Source organism: Notolabrus celidotus, chromosome 11 (genome assembly GCF_009762535.1).
Source record: "Notolabrus celidotus isolate fNotCel1 chromosome 11, fNotCel1.pri, whole genome shotgun sequence".
Classification (NCBI taxonomy): Eukaryota; Metazoa; Chordata; class Actinopteri; order Labriformes; family Labridae; genus Notolabrus; species Notolabrus celidotus.
In genome coordinates this window covers 27,674,604-27,688,767 of record NC_048282.1, presented here as the reverse complement: position 1 = coordinate 27,688,767, position 14,164 = coordinate 27,674,604, and the positions used below count along the sequence as shown (strand labels likewise).

The 14,164-nt window shown below is 40.1% G+C and overlaps 1 protein-coding gene across 1 annotated transcript in view; it reads right to left on the bottom strand.

Moving 5' to 3' along the window:
- Positions 1-14,164, bottom strand: part of LOC117820909 (metabotropic glutamate receptor 4-like) — a 175,706-nt gene that overhangs the window by 156,360 nt on the left and 5,182 nt on the right. The window lies entirely within an intron of this gene.

Below are 14,164 nucleotides of genomic sequence, written 5' to 3'. Positions count from 1 at the left end.
GCTGCTGCCGCAGAATCACTGACGGTGTCTATGTCAGGATCTGATGCCTCCATTAACACTGACTAGTTGATTAACTGTGAGAACAGTACACAAGCAGGTAATGTATTCCCTGAGTCAATGGTAATGGCTTTTGCACAAAAGTGACACTGTCTGCAAAGGTATTCTCTTTCAGAGGCAGAAAAAGACCGCCTGGATGCCTTTTCTGTTTGCAGAGTACTGAAACATTACATTTATTCCTCTTCCTTCCTCTTAAGTGCTTAATTTTTAGGCTAATTTTGTAAACTGCTTCAAGTCTTCCAGCTAAAATTAGATAATACATGTAAACTGGGTTATTCTCCCAACCCAGCTTTGACCTTTTCTTCTGTGAAGCTGATTTCCTGTAAGAATAAACATGCGGATTAAACCCAAAGTTTCCTCTGGGTTCGTCTCCAACACTCTGAGCACCATTAAAACTAATCTCTGTTTGTGTAAAAGTCAGTTTCATACTCACACTGGGCATAATTACCTGCGATCTTTAATTGAATATCATTATGAAAAGCTTTTTCCCCCTTTGCTGTTTAATAGCATATTGAGAGGAGTGTTTGTATTTATACTTTAAGAGCTTTGACTTTCATTTAAAGCAAATACCCATTTAAAAAAAGGCACCAAAGCCATACAGAGCAGGACAAAAACTATACCTAATGTCTGAACACATCAGTGACTAGATAGAATTTTGAAGATGCTCATTCTCATATATCGATTCATCTCATACAAACTGCCCTATCATTTAAATGTAATATCATATCACCTCTGGATGACTTTGGACCTGGTCCATTCACTCACTTGATTCATCCTTGTGTCGATACCTCTCAGCTTTGAAGTAATGGTCATGATCCAGTGAGGGTCAGAGGGATCTTGTTAGTGTCCCATCTGTACTGGTGACTTTGCCGTGTCATTGACACACACGAAGCAGTAAATCTGGGTCCAAACTAAAGACAGGAGGCTTTACTATAAAAGTACTAAATCCTCTCTCTGATTTGAAAAGTCGTGCATGACAAAACCAGGAATGTGACTTTGTTAGTGTGATTAAAACACTCACTATGTTAACATTTCATTTCCTGTGAATAAGCACTGTTGGTCGTAAGGCTCACAACACTGCTGGGGCTGTGGAACAGGTCTCGATTTATAGAGTTTTATTGTTAAGGGGCCCACTGGGTAGAGATCTCCACCCTGAGATGATTATCATGCTCCGAGAGTAGCATGGGATTGGAAACTGCTGCAGCCTTGACAATGACTGAATGGCTGCTGGGGTCAGATATGTAGAACCTGCAAAATGTAACGTATACAGCATGCAAAGTAAAATGTCTGAAAATGCTCCGTGCTGCGCAATTTAGCGGCCAATATGCTGAACTGCAAATATATTTATATGCAAATATGTTGGTGTGTCCGAAAGCATTTGTGTGCCGTGCACCACACATTCTTCACTGCTCCCTTCAGACACAAGCCTAAACTCAGCTAACATATTTTATGCAAGCATGCAGCCCAGAATGAACCACATAGGAACAAACATATGGAAAATGAGAACAAAAATGAACAATTGAAAAAAAATTGGCAAAAATAGAAAAAGTTAACAATGTAAATAATAGAATTTTTGTAAATAATGAATAAAATTCTGTGACAAATCAATTAGACAAATAAAACCCAAATGAAAAAGAATGTTTCTTTAAGAAGTAAGCTGTCACTAGTTCAATTTCACTTGAAAACTATACAAACCATGTAGTGAGTACATATTAGTGATGCATGATTATTCTAATTGCAATCACAATGTGAGAATGTGCAATGACACAATTGCACATAAGGCTACAATTTGTGACTTTAAATAAATGTGTGCATATGTGTCTGGAAACATTATAACCTCTTATTGTTTGGAGTCTGTTAAGTACGCCTAGTAACTGCTCAGACAGTTTGTGTGTGGGCACACGCAGCATGTTTGTAAGGTCACATGACTACCAGCACGCAGTAAACAACATCAATGCCTCGACCATGATGTCGATTCTGAATTGGTGATGAAAAAGTAAATGCAACATCTGTATGTGAATATTGTGCATTCAGGTACAGTGACGTTGAGTAGAAAGAAGTGCTGTGCAAAGTTAAAGTTGCTATCAGTTTTGATCAACACCTGAGACATCAGCACAGAGAGAAGTATGACGAATGCAGAGTGAAGGCCCGAGCAGAACACAGTTACAGAGTCTCAGGAGGCATTTATACCTGTTTCACCATACCTCCTGGGTGATCAGATCATACGTAAGTCTCTAAGTACAAGTGCTAACACTTTACATGGACATGCATATCTAATGAATCCCCAGTGAGCACTTGGTTCACATTCCCAAATCACACATACATAATTTCTTTTGTATTTCCAAAATTCAAAATGCATTTTGTTCATATATGTGTTTTAAATTGAGAAATATACAAAACTATGAATAATCTCTGCATGATCCTTGATAACCAAGCAAGTCTAGACTCATAATACTAGTCATAATATCATATAGGCAGCCACACAATTCTCAGTGGGAGTGGTATGTTTAAAACAATGCTTAATCAAAAAACGGTGTCACTGTAATACAATCATCCATCTTCCCACCATTCCAAAGTTTTAACATCTGAAACAAAGAGCCGTCATGAGTGAAACACCATCTTTGGTGGCACTACTATAAACACAAACCATGTCCAATTACAAGAGCAAAGAAACAACACCTGTAACTCCATTCCACTCATTAGCTTCACTTTCCATATGTCATATAATTCAATAACTGAGTTGAATGACGCAAAAACTGCCCTGTATGACTCTGTAGTTGTTAATAGTGCTTTAAATCTCTTTATTGGTGTTTTTGGAGGTGAAATGTTTCTGGGGATACAAATCCAGGAAATGTGCAACCAAAAAATGTGTGTTCATATTATCTGTGTCTGTCTATTCTCGGGTGCAAGGTAGCTTCTCAGAGTGCTTTTTTTCCAAATGTCTCTTTCTTTTGTGTAGGAACAAACTGAAACGGAAGCACTTCTTCATCTTACATTACAATCATTATTGAGGCCCATGTTGAATCACACACTCGCACATGAATTGCTGAAACGCTTGAAGGGTAGCCTCAAACTGCAGTGCTATCATCTATAATTCATTGTTACTAAGATTAGATGAGATGACCTATGAGATACATTACATGAGAGTGCAAACTGCATGTTAAGCTGTGTAACAAATATTATTACATGAGACAGATCAGCTGTGACAAATACAAAGGACCTCAGGATACCAAACAGCACTTCAATGTGAAATACAAAGGAGGTTTCACAAAGAATCTGTGGCTGAGTGGCCTCATGCAAAATGACTGTTATTCTGTTTATCGCTGTTCTTATTACAGTCATCGTATACACTTCTATACACAGACACACGGAGAAGGACTGTTGGAGGTGTTCAGGGAAAGATGATACTTAATTTGAAGCAGTGAGTCTAGAAACTACAACATAGTAGATGGTTATTAAGAGAAATCAATAACCATATGTTCCAATTCTGTTCTCTGTAGGTCCAAACACAGACTTTCTGCTGCACAAAGCCCCCATACTCATGTCAGGAAATCAGGCATGTTGTCACACCAGCTTGAAGACGCTGGGTCAATATCTGAGTGTACATTTGTAATGGAAGATCTTCAGATGCTGATAGCTTAATTATTACAGGTTAAAGAAACAAGGTGATGGACTGGTGACAAACAGATAGACAGTCTGTCAGGGATCTATCGTGTTTTCACCCAGTGAGAAAGCTCCTGAGACAATAATTAGTCTGTAAATTAGAATCGATCCTCCACTGCCAGCCGGTGATGTGAATGTGTATAAATATCTAGAAAGTGTGTACAGTCTCAGCGGACATCAGTGTGAGGTATCAGCTAGTTTTATGAGTGCAGGTAAGCCAAAAAAACTGTATCTTTCTTTTCTTTCTTTTCTATCAAGGTTATTTTGTTGCTTTTATGCCTTTAGTTGAGAGGATAGGACAGAGCAGGAAACAGGGAAAGAGAGTAGGGAACGGCACGTAGTAAAGGGCCACAGGTTCAAACTGAACCAAAGTTGCTCACCCCGAGGACCACAGCCTCTGCACATAAGGCATGCGACTCAGCCATCAGGCCAAACCGGCACCCCAACAAACTGTATCTTCCTTTGATGACAGTGTTCCAACTTTGCACTGCTGTAAAAAAGAAACAGAAAACTAAAACTTTCTAAGGGTGCCACAAGAGAGGATTTTTTGGGGGACAAATCTGTTGAGGGTATGAAAAGAAGCAAGTAGGGCCATCTGTTCCTTGAACATAAGTAATGTACTTGAGCCTTTTAAATAAAAAAGAAGGGCCACTCACTGTTTTCAAATAGACAAAAGAGAGAAATGCTTTGGTGACTGTGTACAACAGTTTCCCTTCAAGATGTCTGTCGTTAGCATATAGAGATATCAACTGTCACTAAAAACATCTCATCTGCTTATTTTGTTTTCGCTTATATTTGTACACACTTTGGTATTTCAAAAAACAGTGAAATAATATTTTTTCCTGGTATCTTTCCAAAAGCAGAACTTCTAAAAGAGACGATAAGCAATTTTTATAAAGCAAGCGAATGCCACATCTCCTCATATGAACTTACATCTCTGTACTCAATGCAGAAGTTTGTCTCTTGGGCATGTTTTAAATACATTACCACACATTAGTGTAAGATTAGCTCGATCAATTTGAATGATTTCTGCCGAGGTAATCAATTGAATTAATGTGGAAATTAATTAAATTTCATGTCACCAGCATTGACCTCATTATGTCTTCCATGTGCAAAGCTTAACTAATGAGTATTGATAGAACAAAGGGAAATTTCGTTTTGTCAGCTCTTGCTTTTCACAAAGTTCTGTCTTCCTGAACATCACTGAAAATAAAATGTTGCATCGGCTTATTTTGTCAATGAGCAAATATGACTGGCAGTTTATGAATTGAATGTTGGCCAAACCCCTCATTTTATAAATCCATGAACATCAGAGTGATGGAGGGTGCCAAGAAGGGATGTTCCAAAGTGACTTAATTCCCATACTTGTTGTACAAATGTAAATTTGAATTGGGACTAACCAAGTACTCTTAAGGTAAAGAAACACACACAAAAAAAATCAGTCAGAACTGAGCAATATTTATTTCTACCGCTAATCACAGGATCACAGAGTTTGCAGATAAAGAATGTCAAATTGGTTTGCAGAGTGTGGCTAATGTTAACAGAGCTAGCACCACCAGCCCTCTGTCCTCCTTGCAGGTTAACATCCAACTTTATCTTTATTTTCTATATCACTAATTCACTACCAAACCCTGTTGTTTTAAGAGACGCAATCTTTCATTTGTGCTTGTTTACATACAGGTGGGAGAGCATTATAACAGTATGGCAGTAGCCACTAATTACAGCTACAGCTCGGCTAGTGGCAGGTGGCCGCGGTAAAAAAAAGGACACAATGTATGACCTGTATTTGGAGCCAACAATAATATCAATACTCACGTCTCAACTCACGACTTGAAAATGTTTGATCGTTTAGTGAAGTCACTTCAACACGCACATCCAAAGTGTGAAGCACTCTTTGTCAGAAATGCATCAGCAATCAGAATGTCATGTTCCCCAGACATTGTTGGTCACATGTGGTTGAGCTGCCGTAGACGTCCTCCTGCTGTGGACGTTCCGGAATCCAGCTGATACGGACGTGCTGGTCTCCAGCAGCAACAGCTTCTACTACTCGTCTCACTATCACCTCTCCCTCTTACTCTCCTCTATCCCTCTTTCCAGATTCATCTTGGTCGAGGCATGATGGCTGTCTAACATGTGTCTGGTTCTGCCTAAGGTTTCTGCCTGTTAAAAGGAAGTTTTTCCTCACCACTGTAACTAGCTAAATATTGCGAGGTGCAATGCTCAAGGTGAGATAAGACTGATTCTTACCCTGTCTTGAAGTTGGGTCTCTGTTCATAATTTGACATAGAGTGGTCTAGACCTCTAGACAAATAAAGATTGATTGATTGACATGTCTTTTCTTATGTAGCCATCTTGAGGCCAACTTTTCACTGGTCCAGTCAGATGTCTATCCTCAAATGTGACAATCAACCCAGCAGATTAACAAAATCCAGTGAAGATATTCTTGATCCTCAGGTAATTTGCAATATCGCTACTTAGGGTCTGACATTTTTGGTCATTTTGAGTCAAATGTGTTAACAAAATGTATGTTCCCAAAATAATGAATAATAAAACCCCTAAATGATCGCTTTACTTTTCTGCTCGCTCTATTAGCTTGTCATAATATTTGTCTTTACTGATGGTTTGTTAATGAAAAATGCTAAACTAATGATGTTCCCATCTGCCTCAGTTGATTTCAATAAGCAAATATTAGCATGATAACGTTGTCGGCTTAAACGCTTAACATGCTAATCAAGTAAACAGCTGAATAGCAGCATGTTAGCATTGCCTTTGGTTATGTTAGCAGAGCTGTAGATTTGATGTCTCATTTTGTTATGTATGGCTTTGTGCCTGAATCATCGTATGCAGTGTATAATGTATGAAATCACTTTTCTATTTATTGCTTGAATGTGGTTTTATAGTAAATCCCAACCGCCTCTGAGCGGAAAGTGAGTCCCTTTGTGTGACACCGCAGTGACTCATGGGAGCCTCCATGTTGTCTCATGTGCTGAAAGGCTGGATGATGTCCAAGCAGCTTAGCCTGAAGGCGGCCAAACTTTTCTCTTTGTGTCTCTGCTGCAGGGTAGGCTGAGGATATCGGCTGGCATTAGGCTGACAGAAGAACCCCTTTAAAATCTCTGGCTTTTTAACAGTGGCTGTATAAAAATTTTATTAGGCTGACCTTTTCTGGCTTGTTAGATTTTATATTTACCCGTCCTGAGCAGGCCACATGAAACTGCAGTGCTAAAAGTATTGAATCCCTCAGTTCATCAGTCATTCTTCAGCAGCTGGCAGTGTCACTCAAATTGAAGAAAAGTTTTTAAAAAATCCCTGCCACGATCGATATAGCAGCTGTCATGGCAACATTGATTACTTCTAATTCAAAATCTGTTTGAGCTTCTCTATCTTTACTGTTCTCTCTTCCTGGTAGCTTAAAGCCTTTGTTAAGTCAGAGTAAATTTTAAGTCTAACGCAGCAGGACAGTGATGGATGGGTGGGTTGATAGCGAGATTATGCAGGTGAGACAGCTCTGAGCTTTTAATCCCACGCTCTTTTCAAGGAAACCAGGCTGCGCTCTGTGCGTCGGATTCTCCTCCAAAGATGTGACTCTTTGTTTTTCTTTATACTTCTGTTAAAAAGTCAGAGTGGCGTACCCGGTGCACTTCTAAATGTTAGAGACTGGTGTCTTGTGACAGCTCCAACACAGAGAACATTAGAAAACTCTGTTGGTATTTGTGTTGTTCTCTTCTTTGCTCCTCTTGACTTTGAGAATTTCACAGCAGCAGAATGAAATCATCCATTTTTCAAAAAGACAAGACATCTTCCCCTCCTGTCGGCATCCCCTCAGTTGGCCCGTTGGTGCATACTAATTAAACACCGTAAATAAATTTGAGTGGAACCTAACATATCAAGAGAGCACAGGGGGAAGACATCCACATGGTAGCTCTTTTTCTCTTTCTTTCACTGTGCTTGGTGATTACCAGCAGTAGTTGGGATTGCCTGCAGAGGGATTTACAAAAACGTTAGGAGAAAAAGGAGAAAAATGTGCCAAGAAGAAAGAGAAGGCAAGGTTCTGGGCAGACTTTACTCATCACTGTCCTGAGAATTGACCGCTTGGGCTTGGGTGGGAAAAAAGGGAGGTGAGGCAGAACTAATCCTGAACCAAAGGAGCTGCTCCTCTGTTACCAGAGCATGGCAGGTGGGGGACGTCTGCAATCCCAGACACACAGTTTCTTGAATTCGGTCTGCTCGGTGGTAAAAGTCAAGTTCAGGGGCACAGATAAAACCATGGAAGCCTGTAAAGCCTGAAAACAATTGCTCGCTGCTTGTTTTTGAAGCATTTATTTGATTGGCCTCCCTATTTTTTCGTATCGGTCAGACTTCCCTTTGTGGAGAGATTTGAGGGAGTACATGGGATTTGCTGGCTATGGATGGGTGGTTTCCAGGAGCTGGCTATGTGAATGAACTAATGTAGCGTAGTGTGGACCAAATTACACCTACAATGAAAGGGAGTGAGCTTGGTCAGAATCAATTCTCCTGTCCTGACCCTTCTCGCCACAATTACCACCCACTTTCAGGGTGCTGATGCTGCGTGAAGGTGACAGGGCACACCTTAGGAGCAATCTACAGACGTGAGAAAGAACCAGCAGGTCAGATTGTAGTACAAGTCCCATTGAACACAGCAATCACTATAAAATGAGTCACACTGATTATGATGTTGTGAGTAAGTCTCACCACACTCGCACTCCCTCAAAGGTCAGGTGATTATACCTTTGGCTTTATAGACTTCTGATGGAGTCTACATAGCTATTAAAGAGGTGGTATTATGCTTTTTCCATATTTTACAAACAAATATTAAGTTAACTGTTGGATGTCGATACTTAATGTGAATTGTGAGGTCAACGTGTGTGTGAGTAATCCCAGGATGAGACAGGCTGAGAAGTTAGATGAGAACAAAGTAAAATCAAGATTTGCCCAAATTGGGACATCATCAATTGGTGAATTTCCTTCCAACATTCCTGTTCTTTGTTGCTACAGATTTTCGGAGCCTTTCCAAGTTTTTGGGGTCCACAACATTTGACCATTTTTCAGATTTTTTCCTTTTAAATGAACACAGGTTAAAGCTGGGGATGGTAGTCAGATTTAGATTCACTTTTTGTTATACTGGTTAAAATGATCTTTATGTCCCGATGGCAATCAATACATAATGTGTTCTTAAGAAAGAGCGAAAAAAAAAAGCTGCTATCTACAGCCGGAGTAAACCTGGGAAAACACCAACCAATCCCTGGCTTTAGAGACCAATTTATGAAACCAATCAAATCTTGTCCTGGCGTTCTGCCCGCCTCCTGCACGTACATTTCCCCGGCGTGCACTCCCCTTCCCCTCACTCTATTTACTGCCCCTCACGCTCGACCTCGGGCCTGTCCCCTCTAACCCGATGAGGTGCTTTGCTCAGGACTGTAGTCTGGATCAGAGTCTAAAAAGCTCTCACCACGGGGCTCTGACTAGCAAAAAAAATTTATGACATTTAGTAAGTCTTTTGGAGGAGCTCCGAGGGGAGGGGTTAGACGGAGTCCTGAGGAAATGCTACATTCAAATTCATGCTAGTTTTCTGTGACTACCAACCCTAGCTTTAACACAATGACATGGCAAATGTGGAGGAGGCTTCTGGAGTGCTGTGTTCCTAAGTCCTTTAGAGTGCCTTAAAGTTTTCAGACCGAGGCAGAAATGATAGTTTATAAAGACACTGATCTGAGATAAGTTATTACTTTCTTGAGCTCTAAATCATGCAAAGCTACCACCAAAGATATCAGAAGGACAATATAATGACAGGAAAGACAACATACAAAGTTTCAAAGGGTCAAATGAATTAGCCAAGTCTTAAAAACTCACAGAAATACAATGTGACAATGTCATTAAGAGATGCTTCTGTCCAAGGTGATGTACCTCTGAGAGTACAACACAAGCAAGGATCTGTCTGTAAGATAGTGTAGCCAGAGGGTTCATGGTTGAGTAGGAGGCAGACTCAGTGTGTTTAAACGGTCCCATCAGTGGACATTTATTCACATGTGCAACCACAAAATGTGCAAAAAGAACGCAATATGGACAAAAAGAACTATAGATTAAGAAATGAGAATAACAACAATCACAACAGTTTAATCCTGGTGTCTGTTGCTGACTGGTCTCCCCCCTGGCTTCCTACAGACAACTGAATATATAGAGGCATACCTCACCAATTACCAGCACTTGGCCCCAACCGTCCACCCTACAGGGTTGGGACTCAATGTAATATACAAAAGAGAGAAAAACAAAGAGAGAAGCATTTCCATGGATGGTCAAATTTCCTGTGGAACATGAACACATCACCACAGGCACTAACACTCATCTTTAACTTGAAGACGCATTACCCATACTGGTTGGCTGACGTAACAGACCAATATCAGCCTGCCACAGATGTGCTGGTATCATACATTTCTCTAATAAGCATTGTTTTATAAAATGATCCCTCTGGGTGCTAAACCAATGCATAATTGGTGCATTATTTAGTGAAAAAGATTACATTCATTCCAGCTCAGAAGTCAATGGGTTGACATGCTGTAATAAGGGAATTTTTTTCCATCCAAAATGTGTATCAGCCCTCGAAATCCCTTATCAGCTGGGCACTCGTTTAAACATCTTTAGGCCTTTGTTGCTGCTCAGTGGATATTTCAATTGATCTCAAATTGGACCGGCACTATGTTTGAGTTCAAACACATCGCTACATCATCAGCAAAGTGGTTACATACATATATATTTATCTATTTTCTGGTCTATATAAGAGTAGTATTGACCCATACGGCTGGATGGAAGAACTTGTCATTAACAAATGTTTTTAAGAAGCAGATTTGTGCCTATTCTTGGTAGCTCTCTGAAGCTCTCAGTGTTCCTCCACTGTGGGCTGACGGGTTAATCCAATAAGAGGCCTGTCTCAACACAGTGAAATGCTGTGGGGGAGTAAGGCACTGCGCCTGAGGGCCTCTGCCTCTGTCTCTAATGAGGGAGGAGAGAAGCGGATGCAAGGTCTGTGCTTCACAGACAGCCCAACAGGCAAAGTTAACCCTCTTCTCTCTGCTCTGGGTAAACCTGGCTACCACCCCTGTTTTCCTCACTCAATCTGTCTCTGTAGTTCAGAGCTCCCTTCTTCACAGAGGAAAGTCTTAGTCCTGCATACTCTCTTTGCCTGCTTGTACCTAATTTAGAGAGCTGCTGTGTGAAAGCTACCCAAGCTACCCCACTCTCTTTGTCTGAAAGCTTATGATTGTCTCAGCAAGTCAGCTTCCCTACCTGAAACACAGTGTGTGCTCCTGCAGTTTCTGACTGCTGCAGCAGTATCGCTCAAGCCGGTCTGTATTGCTGTTTTCACTGATGAATAAGAGACACATTCAAAAGGCCCTGAGCTTTAATTACACTCAGTCCGTCTTGAGTATCATAAGCAACCAACCACTAATTACCTTGAGTTCATGTGCACTATCCTCCTGCTTATACAGCAGTATAAAGGCCCATCTGATGAGAACAAACCAAGAGCCGGACCCAGTGATGAGGGGATGCGGAGAGGGAGCTTTCAACCCTGATCCCTGGGTGTAAATTACGTAACAATGTAGTAAAATATTCATGACACACCATGGGGACGAGATCCTGCCTGCTCTGAAGTGCTGAGCAAACACTTCCCCCTCAGCCACTCTAAGACTGAGAGGAGGACAAGGAAAAACCCAAAAGTATGCAGACGGGAAACAATGGGAAGCAAATTACTGTCAGGAAACAAATTCTTGCCTGTTGAGGATGGAAAGCAGCTTTGACAAGATGGTTCCCAGAATATAAAGGCAGTTGATGATGTCTAGATTGTATGCTTTCATGGCTGTGCTCTTTGCATGTGTTAGCCCATCGGTTAAAGATAAAATTTGACAATGCGAGTCTAAAAGTGAGCACATTCAAAATCAGTGGAGCTGAAGCGAAATGCAGCTTGTGAGTAGCACACAATATTCTCACAATACAGTTTGTTAATGTTTATATATTTACTCTGGATTATCTATAAAACTGTGCAATATGAAAAAAAAAAAGATTCATCACCTTCATCATCTTGAGTTCACTTTTAATCCAGCAGAACAGATGAAGAAGAGAAAAACAGTTGAAAGGAGCCGAGTCTTTTGAAGTCATTAGAAGAAAGTGGTGAGGTGTGAAACCTTCGCTGCCACTCATGGGAGTCCTGCTTATGGTTTTATGTGACTTTAATGATAGAGAAGAGAGCAGGAACCCGCCAAGCCATGCTGGGTGAGAGTATAAACTTAGCTCTAAGTATTCGTCAATATCTTTACGGCGACTTGAAAAGAACAGAGGATTGAGTTTAGTTGCTGCAGAGTGGTTTCTGATGGTTTTCCTGACCGTGTCTCAGACATTCAAATCGTTTTTGTTCAGAAAGGGAGGACTGAGAGAAGCAAGCTTTTGAAGAAAAATTCACAGATTATCTTCTATCATTGTTAGATATCATAAATCTGTTACCTCTGTTTCATGAGTCCCTATAATCCCACAATGTCTGTGGACAACAGATGAAAAAACAGCCGAGTGTTATTCTAATTTACCAGGAGTTTATGTAGTTCTGTCAGAGCTGAATAAAAATCAAAACACAACCAACATAATTTCCCACAACTCTAACAACAAACCTTCATTTGCATTTTAACATCGGTAGAGACATCAAATGCGGTTGTTTTATAGCATTTAAAATGCATTGCCTTGAAGCATTGTCAACCTTAAAATATAACAAGGTTTACCTAAATTCAAATTTTGTTCACAACTGAGTTCCTATTCTCCAGCCTCATACTTAGGAAATCATATAATTTCTCAAAATATGAGAGTGAATCAACAAAATCACACAATGTAATATTGTGAATGAAAACATTATGCAACCCTGTAAAAGGGGGGGATGGTGGATGATGAGCTAAATTATGCACAGTGGGAACATTTTATCAAGTTGTTTACATTATTAAAAATCATCGCATGATGATTAATTCCTGAAGAGAAAATTAAAGAAACCAGGTCACAAATTAGCTAAAACAACAAGGGGCAATATGCATCTGGTTCACTGCAATAAATTGAAATACAACTACAGGGTTTACCTCATGCATATGCAACAACATCTGGTGACCCAGTGTCCTATTAATATCAGATATATTAAACCCAGGATTATTCTTTACACCTGGGGCCACTTCCAGGCCCCATACAAATCCCATTTCCATGGCTTCTTGTTCCTATCAGCGTGATTCATGAGAAATTGTTCCGCCTGTCAAATATAATACACAAGATAAGTTGATTTGAGGCGTTTAAAGCTTCCCGCTTCTCCACAATGTTTATTTGAAATACTTCAGGTATAAACATCCAAAAGAGGATGTTTTAAAAAAAAACAAAAAAAGGAAAAGTTGCCTCTGGTGTTGTGACTTGCTTTGCTTTTTATTTGCAACAAATTCCAGCTGCTTTGCATTTTAGTGTTGGATTATGTAGACAGACATTGAACAAAGAAATAATTTTGAAGAAGAGAAAAAACACAGCGGGAAGCTACTCTAGGCTGTTGTGTCTGTTAAACACAATATATCAGTTTTTCATGGAAAGTTCAGCTCTCTTTTTTTCAGGGTCTCTGTAAAATGGTTTCAATTACACAGTATATAGCCTCCAGAAGTTTCCATATTCAGAATGGAGGATTCAAAAATAGTGTTTTCTAGTTTATATGTTTTATGAACAGTACATACTATTCTAGCCACACCATTTTAACCAACCTGCCTGTTTCCCTCTATCTTTATCTGAGTGTACTGCCACATGGGTGTTCCAAAAAAAGCCTGAAATGTGTCCAAAATGCTTCATCTTCAGACTTCTTGATCCTAACTGAAGCTGAAATGATGGCCTGGGTCCGTATGCATGTCCAGCCATTAGTGATGAAAATGGGCTGTTTGTACTAATGGTGAAAAAAAATGGATTAGCGGTATGCATGAGCCAGGTTAACGCCCCAACAAAGCATTAAATTTAATGGCGGTAGACCCCAACTTTACAAGTGGTAACGACAGGATTACCACACCTGTTAGGCTGTTTAAAGGATAGCGGACAGTGTGCTTATGCACCATTTAAGACGAAATATGTGAAGACATTGTTTTATTTTTTAGGTATTCTACTGTGCGCACACCACACACATTTACCCGGTTCAAGATCTTCAGCCACACTTTCCCTTAATCCTTGTTTGTTATCTTTGACGATTGACTTGCTGATAATAGCTGTTTGTTCGTTCTATATTCTTGTAATAAAATATCCATTTCTTCTGCTGAAAAATTGCCTTTTCTTGATCTTCTCCCAGTCACACCGGCCATGTTTACTGTTGTTTATGCGTAGTAGGCATGCGCAATTCGAATTTGATGGATACTGGTTTTCCAGGAGGTTCCCTGGACAT